The following is a 15,346-nucleotide window of genomic DNA, read 5'->3' on the forward strand; positions in this document are numbered from 1 at the left end:
GTGCAAATGGAATAGACAACAGGTTGAAATTATAGGCAATTAGCAAGACACCCCCAATAAAGGAGTTGTTCTGCAGGTGGTGACCACAGACCACTTCTCAGCTCCTATGCTTTCTGGCTGATGTTTTGGTCACTTTTGAAAACTGGCGGTGCTTTCACTCTAGTGGTAGCATGAGACGGAGTCTACAACCCACACAAGTGGCTCAGGTAGTGCAGCTCATCCAGGATGGCACATCAATGCGAGCTGTGGCAAGAAGGTTTGCTGTGTATGTCAGCGTAGTGTCCAGAGCATTGAGGCGCTACCAGGAGACAGGCCAGTACATCAGGAGATGTGGAGGAGGCCGTAGGAGGGCAACAACCCAGCAGCAGGACCGCTACCTCCGCCTTTGTGCAAGGAGGAACAGGAGGAGCACTGCCAGAGCCCTGCAAAATGACCTCCAGCAAGCCACAAATGTGCATGTGTCTACTCAAACGATCAGAAACAGACTCCATGAGGGTGGTATGAGGGCCCGACGTCCACAGGTGGGGGTTGTGCTTGCAGCCCAACACCGTGCAGGATGTTTGGCATTTGCCAGAGAACACCAAGATTGGCAAATTCGCCACTGGCGCCCTGTGCTTTTCACAGATGAAAGCAGGTTCTCACTGAGCACATGTGACAGCGTCTGGAGACGCCAAGGAGAACGTTCTGCTGCCTGCAACATCCTCCAGCATGACCGGTTTGGCAGTGGGTCAGTAATGGTGTAGGGTGGCATTTCTTTGGGGGGCCGCACAGCCCTCCATGTGCTCGCAGAGGTAGCCTGACTGCCATTAGGTACCGAGATGAGATCCTCAGACCCCTTGTGAGACCATATGCTGGTGCGGTTGGCCCTGGGTTCCTCCTAATGCAAGACAATGCTAGACCTCATGTGGCTGGAGTGTGTCAGCAGTTCCTTCAAGATGAAGGCATTGATGCTATGGACTGGTCCGCCCGTTCCCCAGACCTGAATCCAATTAAGCACATCTGGGACATCATGTCTCTCTCCATCCACCAACGCCACGTTGCACCACAGACTGTCCAGGAGTTGGCGGATGCTTTAGTCCAGGTCTGGGAGGAGATCCCTCAGGAGACCATCCGCCACCTCATCAGGAGCATGCACAGGCGTTGTAGGGAGGTCATACAGGCACGTGGAGGCCACACACACACTACTGAGCCTCATTTTGACTTGTTTTAAGGACATTACATCAAAGTTGGATCAGCCTGTAGTGTGTTTTTCCACTTTAATTTTGAGTGTGACTCCAAATCCAGACCTCCATGGGTTAATAAATTTGATTTCCATTGATAAGTTTTGTGTGATTTTGTTGTCAGCACATTCAACTATGTAAAGAACAAAGTATTTAATAAGAATATTTCATTCATTCAGATCTAGGATGTGTTATTTTAGTGTTCCCTTTATTTTTTGGAGCAGTGTATTACCCTTCTCATATCTTGCCAATACCCAAACTAAAGGGCCCTACACATTGGCCGATCCGCCGCCAAGCTGCCCGACGGCGGATACGGCCGACGGGTGACCCGGCGGCGGGGGGGGGGGGGGGCAGTGACGGGGGGAGTGAAGTTTCTTCACTCCCCCCATCATGCGGCTCCATTGAAGTGCAGGCAAATATGGATGAGATCGTCCATATTGGCCTGCATGTACAGCCGACGGGGGACCAGCGATGAACGAGCGCATCGTTCATCGCTGGAGCCTCCACACTGAAAGATATGAACGAGGTCTCGTTTATTTATGAACGAGATCGTTCATATCTTTGGCTGATGTCGGCTAGTGTGTAGGGCCTATAAATCTTGCCTCTCCTGTGACCAAATGCTTGTGAACAACTGAATAATGGGAGCAACTGCCAGAACCTCAGATTGAGTCAATTCTGGATAGGTGCCATAAACCACATAAAAAAGAGACTACAATAAAGATTCATGATAATGGTTATTGAAGGCATACCTGTTCATCCAATTGTTTTAGTACAAAGAAGAGTATAAAAAGAGAAAAAGTCTCGGGACTCTGATTAACCATCTACATTTGTCCACTGAATTAAGGGTTGTATAAAAGACACCAAAATCTTGAAACAATCTAAAACAATTTGGAAATGAATGCAATTAAAATATTTTCTTGATAATTACCAATGAAGAAGCCAAAAATAATCCAGACAAAGGTGCACGGTGAGTATACTTGGAAAACAACTACCCATACCGTGTTACAGCCTTTACTAATGGGCATACACAAAATCAATACTGATATGGGTCCATGGTTTTAAGGGAACAGGAAAAGGCAGGAATTCAGCACCACTATTGAATCTCATGGGTCTTCAGTTAGGATACTGTGCCCGGACGAGCGTACACAATAAGGAAGGATTTTGAATCCCGGGTAAGACTCATACCAGCCACACCAATCACACCGTACAACTTGTGATATGAACCCAGTTAACAGCATGATAACAGAGGAGCCTCTGGATAGATGGCTCACAACAACAATAACCCGATTTGTTAACAATAACTATGTACAAGTATTGCAGATAATCCGCACTTGGGATGGGCGCCCAGCATCCACTACGGACTACGAGAAATAGAATTATCGGTAAGTAAATTCTTATTTTCTCTGACGTCCTAGTGGATGCTGGGAACTCCGTAAGGACCATGGGGATTATACCAAAGCTCCCAAATGGGCGGGAGAGTGCGGATGACTCTGCAGCAACGAGTGAGAAAACTCCAGGTCCTCCTCAGCCAGAGTGTCAAATTTGTAAAATTTCACAAAAGTATTTGACCCTGACCAAGTAGCAGCTCGGCAAAGTTGTAAAGCCGAGACCCCTCGGGCAGCCGCCCAAGATGAGCCCACCTTCCTTGTGGAGTGGGCTTTTACAGATTTTGGCTGTGGCAGGCCTGCCACAGAATGCGCAAGCTGAATTGTACTACAAATCCAGCGAGCAATAGTCTGCTTAGAAGCAGGAGCACCCAGCTTGTTGGGTGCGTACAGGATAAATAGCGAGTCAGATTTTCTGACTCCAGCCGTCCTGGAAACATATATTTTCAGGGCCCTGACAACGTCCAGCAACTTGGAGTCCTCCAAGTCTTTAGTAGCCGCAGGTACCACAATAGGCTGGTTCAGATGAAACGCTGAAACCACCTTTGGGAGAAATTGAGGACGAGTCCTCAATTCTGCCCTGTCCGTATGAAAAATCAGGTAAGGGCTTTTACAGGATAAAGCCGCCAATTCTGACACACGCCTGGCTGAAGCCAGGGCCAACAGCATGACCACTTTCCATGTGAGATATTTTAAGTCCACAGTGTTGAGTGGTTCAAACCAATGTGATTTTAGGAAACCCAAAACAACATTTAGATCCCAGGGTGCCACTGGAGGCACAAAAGGAGGCTGTATATGTAGCACTCCCTTAACAAACGTCTGGACTTCAGGCACTGAAGCCAGTTCTCTCTGAAAGAAAATCGACAGGGCCGAAATCTGGACCTTAATGGATCCTAATTTTAGGCCCATAGACACTCCTGCTTGCAGGAAATGCAGGAATCGACCCAGTTGAAATTCCTCCGTCGGGGCCTTTTTGGCCTCGCACCACGCAACATATTTCCGCCAGATGCGGTGATAATGCTTTGCGGTTACATCCTTTCTGGCTTTTATCAAAGTAGGGATGACTTCGTCTGGAATGCCTTTTTCCTTTAGGATCCGGCGTTCAACCGCCATGCCGTCAAACGCAGCCGCGGTAAGTCTTGGAACAGACAGGGTCCCTGCTGGAGCAGGTCCCTTCTCAGAGGTAGAGGCCACGGGTCCTCTGTGAGCATTTCTTGAAGTTCCGGGTACCAAGTCCTTCTTGGCCAATCCGGAGCCACGAGAATAGTTCTTACTCCTCCCCGCCGTATAATCCTCAGCACCTTGGGTATGAGAGGCAGAGGAGGGAACACATACACTGACTGGTACACCCACGGTGTTACCAGAGCGTCCACAGCTATTGCTTGAGGGTCCCTTGACCTGGCGCAATACCGGTGAAGTTTTTTGTTGAGGCGGGACGCCATCATGTCCACCTTTGGTTTTTCCCAACGGTTTACAATCATGTGGAAGACTTCTGGGTGAAGTCCCCACTCTCCCGGGTGGAGGTCGTGCCTGCTGAGGAAGTCTGCTTCCCAGTTGTCCACTCCCGGAATGAACACTGCTGACAGTGCTATCACATGATTTTCCGCCCAGCGAAGAATCCTTGCAGCTTCTGCCATTGCCCTCCTGCTTCTTGTGCCGCCCTGTCTGTTTACGTGGGCGACTGCCGTGATGTTGTCCGACTGGATCAGCACCGGCTGACCTTGAAGCAGAGGTCTTGCTTGGCTTAGAGCATTGTAAATGGCTCTTAACTCCAGGATATTTATGTGAAGTGATGTCTCCAGGCTTGACCACAAGCCCTGGAAGTTTCTTCCCTGTGTGACTGCTCCCCAGCCTCGCAGGCTGGCATCTGTGGTCACCAGGACCCAGTCCTGAATGCCGAATCTGCGGCCCTCTAGAAGATGAGCACTCTGCAACCACCACAGGAGAGACACCCTTGTCCTTGGGGATAGGGTTATCCGCCGATGCATCTGAAGATGCGATCCGGACCATTTGTCCAGCAGGTCCCACTGGAATGTTCTTGCGTGGAATCTGCCGAATGGGATTGCTTCGTAGGACGCCACCATTTTTCCCAGGACCCTTGTGCATTGATGCACTGATACTTGGCCTGGTTTTAGGAGGTTTCTGACTAGCTCGGATAACTCTCTGGCTTTCTCTTCCGGGAGAAACACCTTTTTCTGGACTGTGTCCAGGATCATCCCTAGGAATAGAAGACGTGTCGTCGGGATCAGCTGCGATTTTGGGATATTGAGAATCCAACCGTGCTGCCGCAGCACTACTTGAGATAGTGCTACTCCGACTACCAACTGTTCCTTGGATCTTGCCCTTATCAGGAGATCGTCCAAGTAAGGGATAATTAAAACTCCTTTCCTTCGAAGGAGTATCATCATTTCGGCCATTACTTTGGTAAAGACCCGGGGCGCCGTGGACAATCCAAACGGCAGCGTCTGAAACTGATAGTGGCAGTTCTGTACCACAAACCTGAGGTACCCTTGGTGAGAAGGGTAAATTGGGACATGGAGGTAAGCATCCTTGATGTCCAGAGACACCATATAATCCCCTTCTTCCAGGTTCGCGATCACCGCTCTGAGTGACTCCATCTTGAATTTGAACCTCTGTATGTAAGTGTTCAAAGATTTTAGATTTAAAATAGGTCTCACCGAGCCATCCGGCTTCGGTACCACAAACAGCGTGGAATAATACCCCTTTCCCTGTTGCAGGAGGGGTACCATGATTATCACCTGCTGAGAATACAGCTTGTGAATGGCTTCCAATACCGCCTCCCTGTCGGAGGGAGACGTCGGTAAGGCAGACTTTAGGAAACGGCGGGGGGGAGACGTCTCGAATTCCAATTTGTACCCCTGAGATACCACCTGAAGGATCCAGGGGTCCACTTGTGAGTGAGCCCACTGCGCGCTGAAATTCTTGAGACGGGCCCCCACCGTGCCTGAGTCCGCTTGTAGAGCCCCAGCGTCATGCTGAGGACTTGGCAGAAGCGGGAGAGGGCTTCTGTTCCTGGGAACTGGCTGTTTGCTGCAGCCTTTTTCCTCTCCCTCTGCCACGGGGCAGAAATGAGGAGCCTTTTGCCCGCTTGCCCTTATGGGGCCGAAAGGACTGCGCCTGATAATACGGCGTCTTCTTATGTTGAGAGGCTACCTGGGGTAAAAATGTGGATTTCCCAGCAGTTGCCGTGGACACCAGGTCCGATAGACCTACCCCAAATAACTCCTCCCCTTTATAAGGCAATACTTCCATATGCCTTTTGGAATCAGCATCACCTGACCACTGCCGCGTCCATAACACTCTTCTGGCAGATATGGACAGCGCACTTACTCTTGATGCCAGTCGGCAAATATCCCTCTGTGCATCACGCATATATAAAAATGCATCTTTTAAATGCTCTATAGTCAGTAATATACTGTCCCTATCCAGGGTATCAATATTTTCAGTCAGGGAATCCGACCAAGCCACCCCAGCACTGCACATCCAGGCTGAGGCGATTGCTGGTCGCAGTATAACACCCGTGTGAGTGTATATACATTTTAGGATATTCTCCTGCTTTCTGTCAGCAGGTTCCTTAAGGGCAGCCGTATCAGGAGACGGTAGTGCCACCTGTTTAGACAAGCGTGTGAGTGCTTTATCCACCCTAGGGGGTGTTTCCCAACGTGCCCTATCCTCTGGCGGGAAGGGGTATGGTGCCAATAACCTTTTAGGAATTATCAGTTTTTTATCGGGAGAAACCCACGCTTCATCACACACGTCATTTAATTCCTCAGATGCAGGAAAAACTACAGGTAGTTTTTTCTCACCAAACATAATACCCTTTTTAGTGGTACTTGTACTATCAGAAATGTGTAAAACATTTTTCATTGCCTCAATCATGTAACGTGTGGCCCTACTGGAAGTCACATTCGTCTCTTCATCGTCGACACTGGAGTCAGTATCCGTGTCGGCGTCTCTGTATCTGCCATCTGAGGTAGCGGGCGTTTTAGAGCCCCTGATGGTCTTTGAGACGCCTGGACAGGCACAAGCTGAGTAGCCGGCTGTCTCATGTCATCAACCGTCTTTTGTAAAGAGCTGACACTTTCACGTAAATCCTTCCATAAGCCCATCCACTCAGGTGTCGACTCCCTAGGGGGTGACATCTCCATTATAGGCAATTGTTCCGCCTCCACATAATTTTCCTCCTCATACATGTCGACACAGTCGTACCGACACACAGCACACACACAGGGAATGCTCTGATAGAGGACAGGACCCCACTAGCCCTTTGGGGAGACAGAGGGAGAGTATGCCAGCACACACCAGAGCGCTATATATATGTTGGGATAACACTATACAGAGTGTTTTTCCCCCTTATAGCTGCTGTTTATATTATACTGCGCCTAATTAGTGCCCCCCCCTCTTGTTTTACCCTTTTCTGTAGTGCAGGACTGCAGGGGAGAGTCAGGGAGACGTCCTTCCAGCGGAGCTGTGATGGAAAATGGCGCCAGTGTGCTGAGGAGATAGGCTCCGCCCCCTTCTCGGCTGACTTTTCTCCCGCTTTTTTTAGGAATCTGGCAGGGGTTAATATACATCCATATAGCCCTGGAGGTTATATGTGATGTATTTTAGCCAGCCAAGGTGTTCATATTGCTGCTCAGGGCGCCCCCCCCAGCGCCCTGCACCCATCAGTGACCGGAGCGTGTGGTGTGCATGAGGAGCAATGGCGCACAGCTGCAGTGCTGTGCGCTACCTTGGTGAAGACTGATGTCTTCTGCCGCCGATTTTCCGGACTTCTTCTTGCTTCTGGCTCTGTAAGGGGGCCGGCGGCGCGGCTCTGGGACCGGACTCCGAGGCTGGGCATGTGTTCGGTCCCTCTGGAGCTAATGGTGTCCAGTAGCCTAAGAAGCCCAAGCTGGCTGCAAGCAGGCAGGTTCGCTTCTTCTCCCCTTAGTCCCTCGATGCAGTGAGCCTGTTGCCAGCAGGTCTCACTGAAAATAAAAAACCTAAAACTAACTTTTCCTAAGAAGCTCAGGAGAGCCCCCTAGATTGCACCCAGCTCGGTCGGGCACAAAAATCTAACTGAGGCTTGGAGGAGCGTTATAGGGGGAGGAGCCAGTGCACACCAGGTAGTCCTAAAGCTTTTCTTTTGTGCCCAGTCTCCTGCGGAGCCGCTATTCCCCATGGTCCTTACGGAGTTCCCAGCATCCACTAGGACGTCAGAGAAAAAGATGGTTGCTCTACAAGGGATACGATTTTGAGATATAGACAACCTTCTGCCGGTGTTTATTGTTAATAGGGTAGGGTTGATGTGGGCACTAGAAATACCCCATTTCTGGATTTTCAAATGCTTGTTGCATATGGTATTATCTGGTGCTCGCTAAACAATAATTACTAAGAGGGCACATTGAAAGGGAGGGGGTGAGATCATACCCAATCCAATGACTCTACTAATATTTCCGCAGTACAGATTGATATTGTATGGTGATCAAAGGTAATACGCAGTCTACAGCCGAGCTGCGTATGATGTCGCAGACCCATACTGCAAATGTGCATTATGGGTTGGCACATGTTCGGTACTTTGCAACAGGTGCCTAGGCCTGTCAAGTTAGATTTTTTCCAACCCTATATTTGGCAATGTTTTGGGGCATTGCCAAGAGAAAGATGAGAGACCGAACAACGCAGAAGAGCTGAAGGCTGCTATGCTGTATACATTATTACATATACTGATTTTGGAAAGTGACTGGTCTTCCATAACACCTCAGCAGTGCCACAGGCTGATAGAATCCATGCCACTCCGCTTTGAGGCAGTAATTCATGCAAAAGGGGCCCAAACCAAGTACTGAGTACATATGCATGATTATACTTTTCAGAGGGCCTACAGTTCTGTATTTATTTATTTCATGTAATATTCTAATTTTATGAGATTTTGGATTTGGGGTTTTCATAACCTGTAAGCCACAATCATCAAAATTATAACAAAGGCTTGAAATATCTCACTTTGCATGTAATGAGTCTAAAATAATAGGATTTTAATACCTACCGGTAAATCCTTTTCTCTTAGTCCGTAGAGGATGCTGGGGATGCTTCAGGAACCATGGGGTATAAACGGGATCCGCAGGAGACATAGGCACTTTAAGACTTTGAATGGGTGTGAACTGGCTCCTCCCTCTATGCCCCTCCTCCAGACTCCAGTTTAAGGAACTGTGCCCAGGGAGACGGACATTTCGAGTAAAGAATTTATTGTTAAACCCTGGTGAGCATCTTACCAGCTCACACCTCCAGTATGCCGCAGAACGTGATATTCAATAGAACACCAGCCTACGGCATGAAGAATATGCAGCAATATGCTGACATAAAGCGTAACACAACCTGTGTGTAAACACAACCAATAACAGCATAACGCATGCCACGGCATGAATAACGTCAGCAACAGGCTGACTTAAACGCAACACACCATGTGTGTAACCATACCCAATAACTGCAGATACAATACGCACTGGGACGGGCGCCCAGCATCCTCTACGGACTAAGAGAAAAGGATTTACCGGTAGGTATTAAAATCCTATTTTCTCATGTCCTAGAGGATGCTGGGGACGCTTCAAGAACCATGGGGTTTATACCAAAGCTCTAGAACGAGCGGGACAGTGCGGATGACTCTGCAGCACCGACTGACCAAACATGAGGTCCTCATTAGCCAGGGTATCAAACTTGTAAAACTTCGCAAAGGTGTTTGGACCCGACCAAGTAACTGCTCAGCAAAGCCGTAATGCCGTGACCCCTCGGGCAGCTGCCCCGGATGCGCCCACCTTTCTGGTAAAATGGTGTCACAACTGAGGGTTTTAGCTGACAGGAGGAAGCCTCAGTTGTAGGGGCTGAGAAGAACTTAAACCGGGGAGGTTTAATCAGACCCCTGGACATGTAAGTGTTAAAAGGAAACCCGAAGGTGTGACCATGACAAACAGGTAAAAGTAAATTAAAAGTTTATTGACAAACTCCGTGTAACAACAGACAGCAAATGATGACAGTGGCAATAAATAATATTCCTAGAACACTTTGACCATGGAAGGTGTAACAGAGCACTGGTAGGTTAAGAACAGCTGTTAAAGTCCTAGATGGAAAACCTTACCAGGCCTGGCTGTAGTAGTGCAGATAACCAAGGAACATGCCAGTAGATGGAATAGATGAAGTTGGTAACTTGAATCAGCTGTTGTGTTTGCTGGATAGAACCAGCCAGGTGGTAAGACACGGAGTGGATGCTGAGTGGGATCAGCCAGGTGATAAAGTCACTGAGTGAATGCTGGATGGAACCAGCCAGGTAATGATACACGGAGTGGAAACTGTAAGATGCTAGGGAGCGTGGAAACAGAGGAGTTAAAGGAAGGTTACCGGTGGTAGTGGATACTGCTGATAAGTAGGAATCCGCTGGAACAACACCGGCACTTTAAGGATACTGGAAACTGCTGGAAGCAGATGGGTTAATAGCTGGAAGCTGGATCAGCCACGGAGGACTGCAGAGTCAGGCTGCACCGCAGGATGGTAGGCAGGTGCGGGTCTCTTAGTGGATGCTGGAGACAGGAGCTGGAACCTGGAAAAACAACCACAGGAGAGAGACTGGAACAAGGTATGACAAACAAAGCACTGACGATTTCCTGGCCCAGGCACAGGATTCTTATACCTGCAGCAATGCAGGCATTGGCTGGGCAATTATGCAGATTTCCAGAGGCAGTGGATTGGTGGAACTGAGACATGTGATTGGATCCAACATGGCTGCGCCCATGTTAGAACTTGGAGGGAAAGCTGGTTTGGAAACCATGTGGAAACATAACAGTAATGGCGGCGCTGGCCGCAGAGGACAGGAGACGCCATGCAGGATTCAAACATGGCGCCGATGTGACAGCGTCTCAGCGTGACAGGAGGAATATGCAGAATGTGGACACAGATGAGATCCGGCCTTGGAACGCTGAGCCAGTGTTATGATTCCAGCACTCCTGACCGGAGGAGATTTTATGACAAGGACCAGAGCGCTGGAATGGAATGCAGGTAACGGGAGCAGGAAAGACTAGTTGCCCCTGGCGCCCTAACTCTATTGTCTCACCCGTGCTATCTGTTAGGGTCTCCTGCCCTGTGCTGCCACGTCGTCATGGCAACCGGGAGACAAGTGCTAGAGGAGTGACCTGAGCGCAGCTGATACTCCGGTTCGGGTCTTTTGCTGTGCAGTGGTTATAGGCTCTGTGCATGGCAGGGGATCCGGTGCTGGTTTTTGTGCTCACAGTCTGTGAGGTCTGAGTGGGGCGTGGACAGCACCTGCTTTATAAGGCCTCTTCTCAGGGTAAGCAGATGCTGCTGAATCTTTGTTGGTTAGTCAGTTTCTGAAAGTTAGCCAGTACTGTGTAGCTTTGTATTTGTTTGTTGCTTACTGCAAATAGGCCTGGGGATTTGGTATTACACTCTGCCAATCCAGACCTAGCTGTAAGACTGGAGTCAGTCGTTTAGCTTGCTGGGGTTCTGTTACTACTCTGTGAACTTAGCAAGTTTGCGGCTGTATTCTAAGACTTGCCTGTCTAATCCTGTCTCACTTTGCTAGGTGTCAGGGGTCAGTTTAGTGGCAGTAAGCTGAACCTGTGCACTGCAAGTGAGAATTAGGATTGTGGAGACTCTCCTTGTGTCTATCATTCCATCTCTGACCAAGGAGTTTACTGCCACACCCGTTGGTAACCCTTAAGGGTTTTGCTGTTGCCCTTAGCAACAGCATTTCGGGTTCTCTTCGTATTAAAACACAACATCTTGCTTTTCTCATCTGAGCAGTTCTAATACAAGGGAGATACCCAGTTCCTTAGCCTCTGGGCTTCTCTGTTCACTTTGTGTGTATCTTGTTACCCTATCACCTTCTGTGTACGTTATGTCATATTCCCCAGTCTGTCTGTAAGTCCATTTGTTTTGCATAACAGTTCAAACACCAGTACATTCCTGCAGGCACTGGAGTGCATAACAGTCCTGACACCAGTACTTTCCTGCAGGCACTGGTGTGCATAACACTATCGGAAATCCCCTGCGAGACTATGGTTTCTTGAGCCCCTGGCAGCCACGTTTGAAGGGCGGATTATGTCTGCCCAACTCCGGTGCCCCCCGGTCTTAGTGAGAGACAAAGGGAAATCCGAGGCAGGATGATAACAAGAGGACCTCTGACTGACAACAGGCCAGGGGCAACAAGCTAACTAACAAAACCTGAAGTATGTGCGGAAACCCGCCAGGGAAAAGGACAACCAAAATCCACTTGTCCAATACTCCTACCCAGCACCGCTGGATACCAGAGTGGACCTGTGGAAGCGGAACCCTCCGCGAAATGCTCCAAAACACAAATAATAAATAATAAAGCGGACAAGCCGCAACACACGGCAAAGCCGCGACTCACGAACACCACTGGATGTTATAAGGTGATTAGTCAGGACTCCAGGAATAAGATGACAACTTCCGAGTTCAGGACTTCCGAATACTGGAATGACCGGATACAGCAAGACTGGAACAGACTCTCAGCAAACAGAGACAGCATGCAGGAAGCTATTACCGGCGTCTGTGAGAAGCCCTGAGAGTGCATATGAACAGGAGTCCTCCAATCAGGTGCTGACAGGGCTAATTACCTACATGCCGTGCAGCTGCCTTGCTGCACGGCCAGGAAACAGGTGTAGGTTCATTAAACCCTGGACCCAGCAACAGGGAACGCGGTCCGTCAGTGGCGTCCCCGTTGCTAGGGTCCGTGTGGCTCAGTGCGCCCGGCGTCCAGCGTTGCCAGGGAGCCGGCGGCTGTCCGCGTACGGCGTCCCTGGTTGCTAGGCGCCGGGCCGCACCGACGAGCGGACCCCGGCGCCTAACAGTACCCCCCCCTTGAGGAGGGGTCAAGGAACCCCTAAAGCCAGGCTTCCAAGGAAATTCCCGAAAAAATGCCCTCTTGAGCCTTGGGGCATGAAGATCCTTATCCAGGACCCAGGACCTTTCCTCTGGACCATAACCTCTCCAGTGAACCAGAAAATAAAGCCGGCCCCTGGACAACTTGGAATCGAGAACCTTCTCCACCAGGAACTCCTGTTGTCCCTGTACATCCACTGGAGATCTTCCCTGAGAGATCTTCCGAGGAAATTTATTGGAAGAAATGTATGGCTTCAACAGGGAGCAATGAAACGTATTACCAATCCGAAGAGATTTTGGTAAACGTAACCGGAAAGCAACTGGGTTAACTTTTTTAATGATATGAAATGGTCCAATAAATTTGGGTCCCAACCTAGCTGAAGATTGTCGAAGTCTAATGTTACGAGTCGACAACCATACCCTATCTCCCACCTTCAAATTGCAAGGACGTCGAAGCCGGTCAGAAAAAATTTTCTCTCGAAAGGCCGCTTTTCTGAGAGCAAGGTGCACTTTTTTCCAAATGGCTCTGAGATGGGAGGTTAAGGTCAGCGAGGAAACTGAGGAATGTTGAAAAAAAGAATTAGCTCTGGGGTGAAAACCAAAAACTGAAAAGAATGGAGACACGTTGGTGGAGGAATGACAAGAATTATTGTAAGCAAACTCCGCCAATGGAAGAAACTCGGACCAATCATTCTGGAGTTTGGCTGAGTACAAACGCAAATACTGTTTCAATGATTGGTTAACTCGCTCGGTTTGCCCGTTGGACTGTGGGTGGTAACCAGATGTTAATGACAATCTCATCTTTAATGAAGCACAAAAACACTTCCAGAATTGTGCAATGAATTGTGGACCCCGATCAGAAACAATATCAGTGGGCAACCCATGAAGTCTGAAAACATGGCGGAGAAACAACACTGCCAATCCTTGGGCAGATGGCAGTCGGGGAAGGGCAATGAAATGAGCCATCTTGCTAAAACGGTCTACTACCACCCAAATGACTCTGCATCCAGCTGAAAGGGGAAGGTCCACCACAAAATCCATGGAAATATGAGACCATGGCCTGAGAGGGACATTCAAGGGCATAAGTTGCCCGATAGGCAAGGAACGGGGAACCTTATGCTGTGCACAAACCTGACATGAAGAAACAAACTCCTTAACGTCTTTAGAAAGACCAGGCCACCATACTGAGCGGGAGACTAACTCCAATGTCTTAGAGATCCCTGGATGCCCGGAAACTTTGTTATCATGGAACTCAGTCAAAACAGTAGCTCTCAAGAACTCAGGGACGTAAAGACGACCAGCAGGAGTATTTCCAGGAGTTTGGTGTTGAAGCTGTTTTAACTGGGTAAATAAATCTTGTGTGAGGCCTGCCCAAATGACTGAAGATGGAAGTATGGGAGTAACAGGACTGTTATCATGAACCGGAAGAAAACTGCGTGACAGAGCATCTGCCTTGGTATTCTTGGAACCTGGCCTGAAAGTTATAATAAATTTGAAACGAGTAAAGAACAAAGCCCAACGAGCCTGCCGGGCATTCAGCCGCTTAGCTGATTCGATGTATTGCAGATTCTTATGGTCAGTCAATACTGAAATGGTATGTGTTGCTCCCTCCAGCCAATGCCTCCACTCCTCGAAAGCCCATTTTATTGCCAGTAATTCCCGGTTACCAACGTCATAGTTGGATTCAGCGGAGGAGAATTTCCTGGACATAAAGGCACAAGGATGTAGTTCCAGAGACTCTGGATCCTTTTGAGATAGTATAGCCCCTACTCCAACCTCCGAGGCATCAACCTCCACAACGAAGGGCAATCCTGGATTGGGATGTCTGAGGACTGGAGCCGAGACAAAAGCTTGTTTCAAGGCCCGAAAGGACAACTCCGCTTCACGCGACCAGTTGGTAGGATCCGCTCCTTTCTTTGTCAGGGCCACAATGGGAGCAACCAGGTCGGAAAAAGAATGAATGAACCTCCTGTAATAATTCGCAAACCCTAAAAAGCGCTGAATTGCTTTTAAATTGGTGGGTTGCGCCCAACTAAGGATGGCCTGGAGCTTCTTTGGTTCCATGAAAAATCCCCGAGGGGAAATAATGTACCCTAAAAAAGATACCTCCGTGACATGAAACTCACATTTTTCCAGTTTGGCATATAGATGATTCTCACGTAACTTTTGAAGAACCTGACGCACCTGGGTAACATGTTGTTTAATAGAGTCAGAATAAATCAGGATGTCGTCTAAGTAAACGACCACGAATTTCCCTAGGAAGTCACGGAGCACATCGTTAATGAGGTCCTGGAAAACTGCTGGAGCGTTAGACAAGCCGAACGGCATCACTAGGTACTCGTAGTGACCCGACTGAGTACTGAAGGCCGTCTTCCACTCATCTCCGGACCTGATTCGGATGAGGTTATACGCTCCTCTTAGATCAATTTTGGAAAAAATTACAGCCGAACGCAGCTGATCAAAGAGGACAGAAATCAGCGGCAGAGGATAAGTATTTTTAACTGAGATTTTATTTAGGGCTCTATAGTCAATGCAAGGTCTGAGCGAGCCATCCTTTTTCTCCACAAAGAAGAAGCCTGCACTTAAAGGAGATTTAGATGGCCTAATAAATCCTTTCCCTAGGCTCTCTTTAACATAGTCATTCATGGCCGCAGTTTCTGGCCCGGATAAAGCATATAACCTTCTCTTTGGCAATGCGGCACCAGGAATTAGCTCAATGGCGCAATCATAAGGCCGATGGGGAGGCAGAATGTCTGCATTGCCCTTGGAGAACACATCAGCAAACTCCTGGTACTCCACGGGAATGAGTTCTGGAATGGCAGCAGCTATTCTGAC

At 48.8% G+C, this 15,346-nt stretch overlaps 1 long non-coding RNA gene across 1 annotated transcript in view; it reads right to left on the bottom strand.

Moving 5' to 3' along the window:
* Window positions 1-15,346, bottom strand: part of LOC135040368 (uncharacterized) — a 102,557-nt gene that overhangs the window by 72,565 nt on the left and 14,646 nt on the right. The window lies entirely within an intron of this gene.

This window comes from Pseudophryne corroboree, chromosome 2, assembly GCF_028390025.1.
Source record: "Pseudophryne corroboree isolate aPseCor3 chromosome 2, aPseCor3.hap2, whole genome shotgun sequence".
NCBI classification, from domain to species: domain Eukaryota; kingdom Metazoa; phylum Chordata; class Amphibia; order Anura; family Myobatrachidae; genus Pseudophryne; species Pseudophryne corroboree.